The 16,876-nt window shown below is 36.7% G+C and overlaps 1 protein-coding gene across 3 annotated transcripts in view; it reads right to left on the bottom strand.

Annotated features, from left to right (window-relative positions):
• The window catches only part of ZBTB41 (zinc finger and BTB domain containing 41), a 106,559-nt gene that overhangs the window by 75,104 nt on the left and 14,579 nt on the right, over positions 1–16,876 (bottom strand). Inside the window, exons 2-3 of one of the 3 annotated variants that reach the window (XM_045787738.2) lie at positions 7,299–7,401; positions 2,099–2,251 (exon numbers count right to left, since the gene is read on the bottom strand). The exons of 1 other annotated variant lie outside the window; for it this stretch is intronic. The gene's annotated coding sequence lies outside the window, so the exon portion shown is untranslated. The remainder of the gene's footprint in view (positions 1–2,098; positions 2,252–7,298; positions 7,402–16,876) is intronic. One more of the 3 variants, XM_045787737.2, reaches the window with a different exon arrangement.

The following is a 16,876-nucleotide window of genomic DNA, read 5'->3' as shown; positions in this document are numbered from 1 at the left end:
GATGAAGAACTCAATAACTGAAATTAAAAATTGCAGTAGTTGGAATAAATAGTAAACTAGAGAAAGCAGAAGAACAAATCAGAAACCTGGAGGACACAGTAATGGAAAGCAATCAAGCTGAACATGAGAGAGAAAAAAAAATAATAAATGAAAATAGACTTAGGAAACTCAGTGATACTGTCAAGCATAATATCATTCACATTATAGAGATCCCAGAAGGAGAATACAGAAAAAGAGGCAGGAAATTTATTTGAAGAAATAATAGCTGAAAAGTTCCCAAATCTAGGAAAGGAAACAGAAATTCAGATCCAGGAGGCGGAGAGAACTCTGAACAAAATCAACCCAAGGAGGTCCACACCAAGACACATAGTAACTAAAATGGCAAAAGTAGTTATAAAGAGAGAATTTTAAAAGCAGCAAGAAAAAAAGAGAAGAGTTACATACAAGGGAAAAAACAAGGGTTATTAGCTGATTTTTCAGGAAGAACTTTGAAGGCCAGAAGGGAGTGGCAAAATATAGCCAAAAAAAAAAAAAAAATCTGCAGCCAAGAATACTCTATCCAGCAAGGCTGTTATTCAGAATAGAAAGAGAGATAAAGAGTTTCCCAGACAAACAGAAGTTAAAGGAATTCATGACCACTAAATAAGCCCTACAAGAAATGTTAAAGGGGACTCTGTGTGGAAAAGAAAGGCCATATATAAGGACTAAGAAAAGTAGGAAGCACAAAAGCAGTAAAAATAAGGATATCTATCAAAATTTGTCAAGAGATTCACAAAATAAAATGATGTAAGGTATGACACCATGTAAAGTATGATACTTAAAGCATGGGGGAGTGATGAGTAAAGAAGGGGTTCAAACTTAGGGGCGCCTGGGTGGCACAGCGGTTAAGCGTCTGCCTTCAGCTCAGGGAGTGATCCCAGCGTTATGGGATCGAGCCCCACGTCAGGCTCCTCCGCTATGAGCCTGCTTCTTCCTCTCCCACTCCCCCTGCTTGTGTTCCCTCTCTCTCTGGCTGTCTCTATCTCTGTCGAATAAATAAATAAAATCTTAAAAAAAAAAAAAAGAAGGGGTTCAAACTTAAGTGACCATCAACAATATAGACTGCTATATGCATAGGATGTTATATACAAATCTAATGATAACCACAAGTTAAAACTCAGTGATAAATGTGCAAAAAATAAACAGCAAGAAATCCAGCATATCACTTAAAAAATCCAGCATATCATGAGAGTAAAGAGAAAAAGAAGAAAGGAACAGAAAAGAACTTAAAAAATCCCTATAATACAAGTAACAAATGGAAGTAAGTACATACCTATGAATAAATGAATGTAAATGTACTAAATGCTCCAATCAAAAAACATAAGGTGATGGAATGGATAAAAAGCAAGACCAATTGACATACTGCCTACAAGAGACTCATTTCAGACCTAAAGACAAATGCAGATTAAAAGTGAAAGGGAACTTAAAAAAAAAGAAAAAAAAAAGAATCCTTTGGACACCTAGGTGGCTCAATTGGTTAAGCATTTGCCTTTGGCTCAGGTCATGTTCCCAGGGTCCTGGGATCCAGTCCTGCATCAGGTTCCCTGCTCAATGGGAAGTCTGCTTCCCTTTCCCTCTGCCCCTCCCCCTTGTTCATGCTCTCTCTCTCTCTCTGTAGCTCTTGCTTTCCCTGAAATAAATAAAATCTTGAAAGAAAGAAAGAAAGAAAGAAAGAAAGAAAGAAAGAAAGAAAGAAAAAGAAAGAAAGAAGGAAAGAAAGAAAGAAAGAAGAAAGAAAGAAAAAGAAAGGGAAGGGGAAAAAATGGAGAGTCCCATGTGGTGAGGAAAAAGGCTTTCTTCCAACAGCCATGTGAATGCAGTACCCAGACTTCAACTCTAGGCAACAAGTTTATTGCAATCTCTAGGGAGCCTTAACCAGAACCAGCTGCTTTTGGATTTCTAAACATAAGCTGATACAAGATAATAAATGCTTGTTGTTTTAAGCTGCCAAGTATTGGAGGACTTTGTTACATAGCAACAGATTATCAATATACTTGTAAATCTCCATCTAAAAGTGTCCACTATTGAAGAAGCATTAAATAGGCAAACCATAACTCACTTGTCATCAATCAGCCTCTGTCTTCAGCCGCTCCAGTGCTAGTAAAATGGTTGCAGGAATAGAGAAGGCATGGCACAGGATTGAAAGCTATTCATGGTCTCAACAACATGAGCTCCCATTCACTGAGGTTTATCTATCCAGTTACTGCTGCTCCTGGAACTCCAAATTGACAGAATGGAGAACAACACTGAAACATTCTATGAAGAAACTAACTAACCAGCTGGTAAGATAGCAACATTAGATGTTTTTCAGTGTCCAAGCTTAGAGATTTTCCTGTTATCTTTATGTTATTGATTTTTTTAGTTCGATTTTTGTTTTTTGTGTTTTTTTGGGTTTATGGTTAGAGAATAATCATTTCAATTTATAGCATAGGTTATGGTCTATCTTGATATGCGTTCCATGTGAATTTGTGAAGAATGTGTATTCTGCTGTTGTTGGTAAAGTGCTCTATAAATGTAAATTAGACCACATTGGTTTATTATGTTTTGAGTTCTCTTATTTCTTTGCTGAATTTCTGTCCATATTTTTGCATCAATTTTTAATAAAGGGGTGTTGAAGTCCCTAACTATAATTACAGACTTGTCTATTTGTCTTTTCATTTTGATCAGCTTTTGCTTTACTGATTTTGCAGCTCTGATTTTTGGTATATACACATTTAAGATTGCCTGTATTTTTATTTCTGGTGTGTATAATGTTTCTCTCTCAGGGAATTTTCTTTTCTTTGAAGTCAAATTAAAAGAATATTAATATAGTCACTTCTGTTTCCCTTTAAGTAATGTTTGCATTAGATATCCTTTTATATCTCTTGTTTTCAATCTGCCTATATTGTTATATAGAGAGAGTATATAATTAGGCTATGATTTTAGATTCACTTTGTGAATCTCAGTCTTTTAATTGGTGTATTTTTCTATTTATATTTAATATAACTGTTGATACATTAGGGTGTAAGTCTGCCATTATAGTTTTTGTTTTCTGTTTGTTATTTCTCTTTTTTTGTCTTGGTGTGGGTCATAATTCCATTTTGATTTATCAATAGCATTTTTTGTTCGTTTAGGTTATTGTATTTTTAGTTCTAAAATTTCCATTTGGATCTTCTTTATGTTTTCTACTTCTTTACTGAGACCTTTTCTTTCTTTACTGAGGATTTATGTTCTTTCATTTGCTTCAAGAATGTTTGTAATTGCTCATGAAGCATTTTTGTTCTGGCTGCTTTAACAAGATTTGTCAGATAATTCCACCATTTATTTCATCTTAGTGTTGGCATTCACTGATTAGTATTATTATTTTGTTCATTCAGTTTGAGATCTTTCTGGTTCTTGCAATGAGAATAATTTTTTAAATGGAAACCCAGAAATTTGCATATTATGTTAAGAGATTCTGGGTCTTATTTAAACTTTCTGTGTTAATTGGATTCCTCTGACACTACTGCATGGGAATGGGAAAGGTGTATTATAATTACTATCAGGTGGGCAGAAATCTAGGTAACTCACTCAGTCTCTGTTGACGCCCATGAGTGCTGTACCTTTTTGGCTGAGAGACGAAGAAATGTCTTATTGCTTTCACGAGGCCTTCACTAACATGATAGCAGTGGGAGGGATCTCATTAATTCTGGGCAGTGGCAAACATTTTAACTTTTCTGTAAGGCACCTATGATACCATCCCATTGGGGAAGGATACTTCATAACCGCTGAATGTGGTTGGAAATACAGGCTCCCCACATAGTCTCCATTGGTAATATGGGGAAGGGCCTGTTACTACTGAGTGAGTATAAATCCTAGTTCCGAGCTTAGCCTTCTCTGACAATACCCCAGCAGGAGAGTTGGGGTGACTTGCTACAGCCTGATGGAATGAAAGTCTAGGCTCTCTGCTTGACCTTTGCCGGAATCAGTAGAAGTGGGACCACAGTTTTTTTCTATGGTATTTGGCTACAGTTGAGTGGTTGTTTAAAAGTCTTCTGTCTTGCTAGGTTGCCTCTTCCCTGGTCTTTTGGCTAAAGAGGGCAGGATTTTGCTGGAGCTCTGTTTGTCTGCATCCATTGGCATATCTGAGTTGCTGGTTTTTTCAGTTCCAAGTCTGGGGTATATGATGACAAACAAAACAAAACAAAACAAAACAAAACAAAACACAAAACAAGACACCCAAGGAACTTAATCATTGTCATTTCTTGAGCCCTGAGTACACCATCCAGTCTGCTTTCTTCTATCTTTCAGAGTCTCTTTATGTTTGCTTTACACATAATGCCCAGGGGTTTAAGTTGTAATTAGTAGAAAGAATGGGGGAAAGTATGTGTACTCCATTTTCCCAGAATAGGTCCCAGGAATATTTTTATATTTTTAAATGATTAAAAAAAATCCAATAGAGGAGTAAAATTTCATGATACATGAGAATTATATGAAATTTAAAATTTAGGGTCTATAAATAAAGTTTTAATTGTCTATAGCTGCTTTTGTGCTACACTGGCAAAGTTTGAGTAGCTGCATCAGAGACCGTATGGTTCAGGAACCATAAAATATTTATTATCTGATCTTTATAGAAATTTGCTGACCCTTGGATCACCTAATGGAATGAATTACTAGCATTTTATTAACAGAACTGAGTAGAGTACCTCCTCAAAAAAAAATAATAGGAAGGGATGTGTAAATTCAGATAGACTCTGCTCAGTTTTATGCTATGGTGAATACAGGTTTGGTTGAAATGTTGGTCAGGAAAGATGATGCTATCGTAGATCTCCTGCACTCCTCCTACCTCGTATCCCTATTTTTTTACAACAATCCTTATCTCATCAATTCTAAGAAGTACTTTTCCTCACATTTGAATATCTCTGCTGTGACTTACAACCAGTATCTTGTCCTAGTTTAACTGGCAGTATTTTTTCTTTCTTAGTCATGTATAAAATAATGATGCACCTTACAACTGATGATGTCTTAGATTTGAAATACAAAAATGATCTGGAACAATTACGAATAAATCCTTAAGCAGTTAAGAAAACACACCTTTTTGAGTTTAAGTCAAAAGCTACTCAGGTTATATTGAATGAATTTTCCTTACACATTGACCTCAAAATCACTTTTTAAATTCTTTTCGGTGCAAAACATTTTTCACCTATGATTTTTTCCAATTAGATGTTTTTCTAGCAAAGTCTGGTACAAATATTCTTATATATTTTTTTCTACTGTCAAAATGTTCTCCAAGAAGTTTGAATGTCTCTAAAAAACATTTTTCATTATGATTGTACATCTTTTTGTGTATTTGAATTCTGTTTTCATGTTGTAATTGTATAACCAAGGTTGTCACTGTCATAATGTTGACCAATTCTTATCCTAGGAGTCATAAATAGTAAGTCCAAAACTAATTTGGAAAGGCATGATGTAAGGGGAAAAAAAAACCCAATAGTACTATTTCCCACTTATCTAACCTTTCAAGGGCACTTAGCAGTTAGAAGAACATTATAAGTACAGACAGATTTCATGATTAGAAGGTTCATTAGTAAGAAGGTACAGAATACTAATCACAAGACTTTCATTTGCACTGACAAGGTCTGACCTAGCTAGCATTCATCAGTGACAGTGGAATTGCTCCCTGGTGGTATCAACCACAGGCAAGGCGGGGAAAACATGTTCTTCATGGAGGAATTCATCAAAAGTAAGCAGAGCTGTATCACACACCATTGCTTTCAGGAACTCCCTAGAGAGTAGCCAGCATCTTATCTGAGTCAGTTTGTTTGGTCTATAAAATGCAAAGTGCTCAGAGGAAGTTTGCATGTTAAAGAAAAACAGTTTGAACTTTGGAACTCTGGACAAACAACCACCACATGAATCTGTATCTTAAATAATCTAATTGACCATGAGTAGGTGCTTTAGTCAACGTTAAGTCCATAGGCATAGGAGTATACTCTGCGTTTAAACTTGCAGTAATTACAAACGTTATAAACTCTTATAGATATTTCCATTTTGAAATACTGTGACACCAGAAAGATAACTACATTAATATCAATCAAGATTGCATATTTTAAGCCTGAAAGTATATTTTCATATAAATATAAATGTATATTTAATGGCTCTTTTCCCAAATGTTACAACTTTCAACAAAATATGTCCTTATCATGTAAAAGCATTTTATGAATAATGATTAAGTTCTCACAGCTGTGCTTGGTGCTGTGATGGACAAAACTGAGCAGTGCTAGTATTTCCATCTACAAAGGGCTTACTCCAAATCTGTTATAAAATTAGCAAATGAAATAATTTAAAATTATACAAAACAAAATATAACTGTGTGGGAAGTACTCAGGCTCTGGTGCCTTTGAACCTTTTTCATTACCTGTCTCCCCTAGACCTCAGTTTCCTTAACTATAAAATAAGACAATATTACTGAACATACGAGGTTGGGATAACTGTTAGGTAAATGGTGATTACTGTAAACAACTCCAAATAATACAGTAAATATCTCAAATGCAGGCCTATCTCATTTTATTGCACTTTGCCTTTTGTGCTTTACAGATACTGCATTTTTTTTTTTTTTACAAGTGGAAGGTTTGTGCCAACCCTGTGTTGAACAAGTCTATCAGCACCATTTTTCCAACAGCGTTTGCTCACTTCATGTCTCTGTGTCACGTTTTGGTAATTCTTGCAAATATTTCAAACTTTTTCATTATTATTACATCTGTTGTGGTGATCTGTGATTAGTGATCTTTGATGTTACTATTATAATTGTTTTGGAGAGCCACAAATCACACCCCATTTAAGATGATGGACTCAATAAATGTGTGTGTTCTGACAGCTCCACTGGCCATTACCCCATTTCTCCCCCTCTCCTCAGGCCTCCCTATTCCTGAGATACAACAGTATTGAATTTAGGCCAATTAATAACCCTACAATGGCCTCTAGGTGTTCAAGTGAAAAGGAGAGACACACATCTCTCACTTTAAATCAAAAGCTAGACATAATTAAGCTTAGTGAGGAAGCCATGTCAAAAGCTGAGATAGGCTGAAAGCTAGGTCTTTGGCAGAAAACAGTTAACTAAGTTGTGAATGCAAAGGAAAAGTTTTTGAAGGAAATTAAAAGTGCTGCTTCAGTGAACACACATATGACAGAAAGTGAAACAGCCTTATTGCTGATGTGGACAACGTTTTAGTGGTCTGGGTAGAGGCTCAAACCAGTACACATTCTTTCCAGCCAAAGCCTAATTCAGAATAAGACCCTACCTTTACTTCAATTCTGCGATGGCTGAGAGAGGTCAAGAAGCTGCAGAAGAAAAGTCTGAAGCTCCAGAGGTTGGGTCATGAGGTTTCAGGAAGGACGCCGTCTCTGTAACATAAAGGTGCCCGGTGAAGTGGCAAGTGCTGATGTAGTCGTCCAGAAGTTCTAGGTAAGAGACCTCAGGAAGGTTGCTATTCTAAGCAACAGATTTGCAATGTAGAAGAAACAGTTTTACATTGGAAGAAGACACCATCTAGCACTTTCATGGCTAGAGAGGAGAAATCAGTGCCTGGCTTCCAAGCTTCAAAGGATAAGCTGATTCTCTTGTTAGGGGTAATGCAGCTGGTGACTTTCTCTAAAAGCCAATGTTCGTTTACTATTCTGAAAATCCTGGAGCCCTTAACAATTATGCTTAATCTACTCTGTCTGTGCTTTATAAATGGAACGACAAAGCCTAAATGACAGGATGTCTGTTTACAACATGGCTTACTGAATATTTTTTCTTTCTTCAAATTATGTTCAGTTAGCCAACGTATAGGTTTACTGAATATTTTAGACTCACTGTTGAGACCTGCTGCTCAGAAAAAAATTCCTTTTAAAAGATTACTGCTCCTTGACAATGTACTTGGTCACCCAGATCTGTGCTGGAGATGTACAATGAAATTAATGCTGTTTTTTTCATGCCTGCTAACACAACATCCATTCTGCAGCACGTGGATCAAGGAGTAATGTTGACGTTTAAGCCTTATTCTTTAAGAAATACATTTCATAAGGTTATAGTTGCTTCTAATGGATCCGGGCAAAGTAGTAATGTGAAAATTTTCTGGAAAGGATTCACTATTCTAGATGCTATTAAGAACATTTGTGATTCATGGGAAGAGGTCCAAATGGCAACATTAACAGGAGTTTGGGAAAGGTTGATTCTGACCCTCATGGATGACTTTGAGAGGTTCAGGACTTCAGTGGAGGAAGTAACCACAGATGTGGTGGAAATAGCAAGAGAACTAGAATTAGAAGTGGAGCCCAACGTGGTGTCTCAATCGGTTAGGCATCAGCCTTCGGCTCAGGTCATGATCCCAGGGTCCTGGGATTGAGCCCTGCATCTGGCTCCCCACTTAGCAGGGAGTCTGCTTCTCCCTCTCCCACTCCTCCTGCTTGTGTGTGCTCTCTCTCTCTGTCACATAAATCAATAAATACATCTTAAAAAAAAAGAAATGGAGCCCAAAGATGTGACTGAATTGGTGTATTCTTATGATAAAACGTACACAGATGGGGAGTTGCTTTTCACAGATGAATGAAGAAAGCAGTTTCTTCCTCCCTTCCTCTCTTTCTTTCTTTCTTTCTTTCTTTCTTTCTTTCTTTTCTTTCTTTCTTTTTTATTATGTTATGTTAGTCATCATATGGTACATCATTAGTTTTTGATGTAGTGTTCCATGATTCATTGTTTGTGTATAACACCCAGTGCTCCATGCAATACATGCCCTCCTTACTACCCATCACCGGGCTAGCCCATCTCCCCTCCAACCTCCCCTCTAAAACCCTCAGTTTATTTCCTGGAGTCCATAGTCCCTCGTGGTTCATTTCCCCCTCTGTTTACTCCCCCTTCATTTTTCCCTTCCTTCTCCTACCGACCTCCCTGCTATTTCTTATGTTCCATAAATGAATGAAACCGTATGATAATAGTCTTTCTCTGCTTGACTTATTTCACTTAGCATAATCTCCTCCAGTCCCATCCATGTCGATGCAAATGTTGGGTAATCGTTCTTTCTGATGGCTGAGTAATATTCCATTGTCTGTATGGACCACATCTTCTTTATCCGTTTGTCTGTTGAAGGGCATCTCTGCCCCTTCCGCAGCTTGGCTATTGTGGACACTGCTGCTATGAACATTGGGGTGCATATGGCCCTTCTTGAGATGAAAACTACTCCTGCTGAAGATGCTGTGAAGATTGTTGAAATGACAAAAATATTTTAAATATCACCTAAGCGTAGTTGATAAAGCAGCAGCAGGGTTTGAGAGGACTGACTACAGTTTGAAAGAAGTTCTTCTGTGGGTAAAATGCTATCAAACAGCATCGCATGCCACAGAGAAATCACCCATGAAAGGAGTCAACTGATGTGGCAAACTTCATTGTTGTCTTATTTTAAGAAATTGTCACAGCCACCCCAGTCTTCAGCACCATCACCCTGATCCATCAGCAGCCATCAGCTTTGAGGAAAAACCCTCCACCAGCGAAAAGATTATGACTCGCTGAAAGCTCAGATGGTGATTAGCACTTTTTAGCAATAAATCATTTTTAAAATGAAAGTATGTACATTGTTTTTTAAAGACATGTTCCTACTGTGCACGTGATGGGTTACAGCACTGTGGAGACGTAACTTTTTTTTTTTAAGATTTTATTTATTTATTTGACAGAGATAGAGACAGCGCGAGAGGGAACACAAGCAGGGAGAGTGGGAGAGGAGGAAGCAGGCTCTTAGTGGAGGAGCCTGATGTGGGGCTCGAACCCAGAACGCTGGAATCACACCCTGAGCCGAAGGCAGATGCTTAACCGCTGCGCTACCCAGGCGCCCCTGGAGACGTAACTTTAATGTGCACTGAGAAACCAAAAGTCAAAAGAAATTCTTTTGACTCACTTTATCGTGATATTCACTTTATTGCAATGGTCTGAAATTAAACCCGCAATATCTCTGAAGCATGCCTGTACAGGCCTACTGAAGTGGAGACTAGGGCTGGGCCTTAAAAAGTCTCTATTTCATATGCTAATAAAATTATTATCGTCTTACATTGGAAGTTTTCTGAAATTGATGTTAAAACAAACGGTGAAAAAACAACTAAGGATTAAATTATGATACAGTTAACATTGACTACCTGTCTGTCAATTTATGAAACACCTACAGGTAGGTGATTTTTAACTTTAATTTCGATTTTATTACTGATTGAAATGTCTTCCCAACAATTAAACTCTGGTGCAGGATTAAAACAAAATGTTCCTTTCTAAACAAAATATATTTAAACGCCACAGATTTCTCAGATTTGTCAGAAGAAATTGTGAAGCTTTTTCTTAATTTTTGAAGAAGTGATATAGTTATGAACTTGAAAATGGGAAGAATAAAAAGGTATGTTATGAATAATATCCCATTCACTCCTGTCCCTCAGCCACCCAGGTGTTTTTTCCAAAGTGAAAGTTAATAAAGGTAGTTGGTATATTTTGATCCTCGGCAACAAGCTATGAGAGATTTTTCCCTGTGAATACACTCTTCTGAATTTGGGTGGCCCTGGGAATATTTACAGCTAAGATGTCAAGCTGTAATCAGTATCTACAATCACCTTGCATTTCCGTCTCTCTAGAGGAACAAATGCCTAGCTCTAGTTTCTTTCTCAGGTTGGTACAGTTCCGTGTGCTGTGTTCCCGTAGTCTTTGGGGCAAGGGTTTTCAGGTAAAGTTTCTGTGCTCTTAACAACGACAGTAAAAAATGAAATCCCAAAAGGAAGATAGAAGAAAATTAGGAATCTGATGGGACAGCAGCCAGGAAATTTGACCATAATATTACTAATGTTTTATGATTCCTTATTATGTGCCATATTAATATATTAAAATTTTTACTTAATATTTAATTCTTATAATTGTCATAAGTAAGTACTATTATTATCATTTAAACACGAGGAGATATAGATTTAGTAACTTTCACAAGGTTATACAAAAAAAGACAGAACTAGTGTTCAAAGCAGAGTGGTCTGGCCCCAGAGGTAGCACTGTTTTATAACTAAACAAAACCCCCACTTGTGTACCTGAAGATAGGCAGGAGGCCAGAGCTCCACGTTTCAGCGTCATTTCCTACATCAGAGACTGAATGTAGTAGCAGTAGATTAGCTCTGGATCTTACTACACAGTGGGGGTAGGGGAGAAGAGAGAGAGAGAGAGAATGTCCAGTGTACAGATAAACTTAGTTTTCATTGCTTACTGTTAGAGATTAAGACTGCACTGAAGGAAGGCTGGGGGAGCCAGAAATGGAACTTTTTCAGGGGAAAAGGAAAATTTTGGGTAAAAAGTAAAATGCACTTGATAGCATTGACTGTTCAGCAGGGCATCTCCCTCATTTCTCATCTATCGCTCTTCTCTTATCTATCTATCTATCTATCTATCTACCTATCTATCTATCTATCAATCTATCTATCAATCATCTATTTCTATATTAAAATGCATGGTCAATGAGGGTAAGGACTATGTCTGCCTCATATATTACTGTATACTTGATGCCTAATGCAGGACTTTGCATAGAGAAACTATTTCTTGAGAGAGCAAATCAATGTTGTTCCATTTGTCATTGAAGTAATTTCAACTTTGATTGTACTTATAGTTTTATGGAGAAGATTGATATTAATAAAACAATAATACAAACAAATGTAAAAGTACAACTCTCATTCATGGTACAAAGGGAAAGAATATTTTTCCTGGTGTTTAAAGAATGAATATAAAAAGGGGGCTTTGGTTTATGTCAGTGTTATGGGTTGAATTGTGTTTCCTCAAATTCATATGTTGAAGTCCTAACCTCCAATACCTCAGAACTTGACCTTATTTGGAAATAGGATCATTGCAGATGTAATTAGTTAAGATGAGGACATACTGGAGTAAGATAGGCACCTAATTCAATATGACTGGTATGGTTACAAAAAGGGAAAATTTGGAAAGAGACAGGCACACAGGGAGAAAGTGATTAAAGATGAAGGTAGAGAATGGGGTGGTGTGGCAGAAGCCAAGGGACATCAAAAATTGCCAGCAAGCCACTAGAAGTTAGGAGAGAGGTATGGAATAGATTCATCCCTCATGGCCCTCAGAGGGAACCAACACTGCCAACACAGTGTAGTCTCCAGAACAGTGAGACAATATGTTACTGTTGACTCAGTTGTGGTACTTTGTTGTGGCAGGGCCCACGAAACAAATATAGTAGGCCACAAAAGCCTTCCTGAGGAAATAACACTTGGCAATAACACTGAGCACTGAAGGATGATATACCAGAGCATTTACAGGCAGAGAAAACAGCATGTGCAAAGGTCCTGTAATAGGAGGAAGCCTATGTGACTTATCCTTTGCCATATAGATTACCACTATTTTTCTCACTTTTTCATTTGTTTTTCAATCGGTTCAAACATAAAATGTTTCTTTATAGTGTTTGTTTTGGTATTAGTCGTAGAAAGTTTTCCCCATTTCAAAATGATGTCATTGCATCTATATTCTTTTGTTTTACCTTGATTTATTCTTCCATTAGAAATTTATCTTGCTGCATAGTGTTAAGCAGGGAAAATTTTTTTGAAAAACTATTTTCAATTCTCCTGTGGCATTTTCTCATGCTGTCCCTGACCTTTATTCAGTCAATTTCTCTCATCGCTTAGTTCTTGTTTAATAAAGTAAATGTTTTCTTTAATTTCAAAGATAGTACAAAGCTCCTTTTCTCCTCTTTATTCATTTTTTAATATGGAGACTAGTATTTTCCAAAAAACTCCACGGTTAGATTCTTTTCAGACTCCCTTACTGTCCACCTACATTCCGTTAACGTCCCCTTTCAGATTTCACTTTGAGGGGTCGCTTGATATAAATTATCCCAGTTAAGCAATGTAATATATATTATCATATGTAATATATATAATAATCTAATATATATCATATTTTAATATATATAACCTCAACATTAAAATGATTTCCACAAATATAGTTATAGCCGCCATTTATTGAACAACAAAACATGGACATCACGCTGCTTTGCATATTTTAATTTATCTGGAGCAACAGTAGAGTGCAGTAGTTAAGAGCAAGACGACAGACAGACTGTTTTCCAGTCTTGACTCTGCAGTCACAAGCTGGGGACACTTGTACAATTTACCCACTTCTCTGAACTTTGATTTCTTCATCTATAAAATGGTGTCATGAGGATTAAAAGGAATACTTACAGTAGTCTTCCCTTAATCCCTGGTTTTGCTTTCCATGGTTTCGCTTTCCCTGGGGTCAGCCACAGCCTGGAAGAAATTCTCCTCTTTCTAATAAACCATCAGAAGGTCAATAGTAGCCCAACAGAACGGCACAGTGCTTACGTCATTGTCCTCACTTCATCTCATCATGAAGGCATTTTATCATCTCACATCATCACATCACTGACTACAGGACAATAAGATATTTTAAGAGAGAGAGAGAGAAACCACATTTGGATAACTTATGATAGCATATTGTTATAATAATTCTACTTATTATCATTGCTGTTAATATTTTACTGCGCCTCATTTATAAATTAATCTGTAGTGTAGGTATGCACGTATAGGAAAGAACATGGTATACATAGAGTTAGGTACTCTCTGTGGTTTCAGGCATCCACTAGGGGTCTTGGAATGCATCCCTTGCAGATAAGGGGGACCACTGTATACAAGGTGCTTAGAAAAATGCTAAGCACACAGCAAGCACTGTGTGACAGTGACCTGTCTGTTGTTTTTTACTGAGTGGTGGTGATTTGATTCTTACGGTATAAGGTACTGATTTAAATAGGTTCGGAGATGTTAAGCTTGTAGAGTATCATGTCATTGCCTAGCATACAGTTGTTACTCATTAAATACAGATTTAATGAGTGAAGTTACAGGGATAGAGTTAGATTGTGAAGACAGAGCTGACATCAAAGCTTGTGCTTTTAATCATTATTCCTCAAAACTCTCTTCTACTTACTTCCCACCAATTAATATTATTTTCTCCCAAAGCAGTTGCATGATGACTCTCTCTAGCTTCTTTTAATATCATTTTCAAAACATTCTGTCAAAAATGCCTCGAAATTTGTCCCATAGAGATAGCTTCCTCCCCAGGTTTTCAGTGCAATATGGGATTTTCCAATATTTTAATGTTGTTTTCCAAAAAATCGTTCCAGTTGGTGTCGTGGTGTTAGAAAGAAAAAGGAAAGTTAGATTATCTGCTTATTACCAGTTTACTCAATATTCTACTATAATATTATTATTTTTTTCTATTTAGGATTTGTATCAGTTACCAGAACTTGAACTGGGTTAATATTTAGAGCAATTAACATTTTTAGGTGATGCTGATACTTAACTAATGATGGTAGAATCTTTCTGAATGTAACTCTTATTGGACCCAGCCATACAGCTTGTTTACATCCTAGATTAGCAGTCAGCAAACTTTCCTGGTAAAGGGCTAGGGGAGTAAATATTTTAAACTCTGTGAACTACATGATCTCAGTCACAGATATTCAACTCTGTCATTGTAGTGTGAATACAGACCTAGACTGTATGAATGCAAATGAACATGGCTGGGCTCTAATAAAATTTTATTTATGGACACAGATATTTGAATTTCATATAACTTTTGCATTTTACACGTCATGAAACACTATTCTATTCAAATTTTTTCAACTACTTAAAAAGGTAGAAACCCTTTCTTAGCTTGCAGGTTACATAAAAATAGGGAGCTGTTTGGAGTTGGTCTGCAGACCATAGTTTGTATTCACCTTCCTCCTGCCCTAGCTGACCACAACCCACCTCATCCAGAGGTTCCCATTTTATCCCTCAGACCAGCTAGATTCACCATTCTTTTTTTTTTTAAAGATTTTATTTATTTATTTGACAGAGAGAAAGACAGCCAGCGAGAGAGGGAACAGAAGCAGGGGGAGAGTGAGAGGAAGAAGCAGGCTCCCAGCGGAGCAGGGAGCCTGATGCAGGGCTTGATCCCAGGACTCCGGGATCACGCCCTGAGCCAAAAGCAGATGCTTAATGACTGAGCCACCCAGGTGCCCCTAGATTTACCATTCTTAAGTTTAAACTACTAATCTGATTTTATCATTTCCTTATGATACTTCATTGATTCTCCAAACTCCTTGGCATGACATTCCAGGTCACGAAATCTGCTGTCTTTCAGACTATCTTTCAATGTTTTCTCTTAGCATACCTTGGTCAAGTCAGTCCCAGTTATTTGCCAATTCCACAAATATGTTAATATAGTCTACTCTCTCCTGGACCTTGAATACCTTTATATTTTGATACTTGGCATATTTTTACTTATTCTTTAAAAGTCTATTTTAAATGGCATCTCAAAAATAAAAAATAAAAAATGAAAATAAAAAAATAAATTGACATCTCTTCCATGAAGTTGTTTCTAAATATTCAGGCAGAATTAATTACTTTTGCATTCATGCTTTCATAGCACTTTGAACATGTTTTAAAACATTTATCTCATGATGTTATAATGCATTGTATTCATGATTTTCTACAACAATTTTAGTATGAACTCTTAATGTAAGAGACTTTATTTTTATTTTCTCAAAACCTGGTATATATTTGCAACTTGATGAATGACTTTGAATGCTCCCACAAAAGAATTAGATTTGAATGTCCACGTCTGCCACACTTCACACAAAATGTGTTTTACAAGTAACAAAAAGATACACAGGACATCTTAGAAGGAAAGTAGTGCAAAGCAAAGGATCACTTGGCAAATTAAAATTCACTCTAAAATTTGTTTTGAATTTTTTTCTTAGTGGGTTTGAATTTTTAAGGTTTACCTGCAGTTGCTCAAACGATCAAGGTTTTAAAGAAATAACAGCTCTTTGTGCTCATAGCTTCTACTACCACTTATAGGAAGGCCCGGTGAGATCAAAATTCTAAATCTGAGGTTTGGGGAGGTTTTTTTCAGTAATAAGTACTTGGGCACAGAACTATTCTCAGAGCTCATCCCAAATGTCCTAGGGCTGCTAATGATGAAAAAGCTTCAGGCGGCTATTGATCCAAACTCTGAGCCTCCTTTCTACTCTCGTCAGCTTCCAATTCATACCTCCCCTCTTCTGCTCCACAGACAGCCTAGATAAATTTATTTAGAGATGTAAGCATCATCCCAGGGAAGAAAGCCACAACACATGCATTTGATAAAAAGCTTCCTGGAGATTCTACAGGCTCGAGCACCTTGTGATTATTCACTTTGGATCGCAGCTCAGGCTCCTCAAAGACCAGGGTCAGTGCATGGATCCCTCTGTATTCCTTTGCCCTCCTTTGTCATGAGCAATGCACACAAAACTCTATGTAAGCATTATTCATGTCAAGATATAAGAAAAAAATTACTATAGGGTGCTAAAGTTTTCAGTCCATTAAGGATTTTAGAAATTAATATTTATACCATTAATGACAACCACTCAGAATTGTTTATGTTCTTTTCTTAATAATGTCACAATGATTTATGATGTGAACAGAATATTTTTTTTCATATTGTCTCTCCTACCTGAATCCCAGGCTCTGTTGCTATTTCTACTTCTCTGTAGTGGTGATAACTGAATGAAGGGAGAGAGCAAAAAAGGCTTCAGGTGTTTGAATTTCTCAGTAGATATCTGACATAGATTAACTAGAACCAGGACTGCCATCTGAAATCAGTAAATCAGTTTTTAAAAAGATGTCTTTATATATCTTTAAATGAAATACAATAATTTCTAAAGGTAATTACAGGGTTTGAAAAAAGTGAGTTCATTTATGCCAATAAATTAATCAAATAATTGCTTTATCTTATTATCTGACTTTTTAAATTTATAATATCTGTGCTCTCTCTATA

Source organism: Ursus americanus, chromosome 2, assembly GCF_024610735.1.
Source record: "Ursus americanus isolate L20-20 chromosome 2, mUrsAme1.1.p, whole genome shotgun sequence".
NCBI classification, from domain to species: Eukaryota; Metazoa; Chordata; class Mammalia; order Carnivora; family Ursidae; genus Ursus; species Ursus americanus.
The sequence above is the reverse complement of the archived record's forward strand: the minus strand, read 5'-3'. Positions and strand labels throughout refer to the sequence as shown.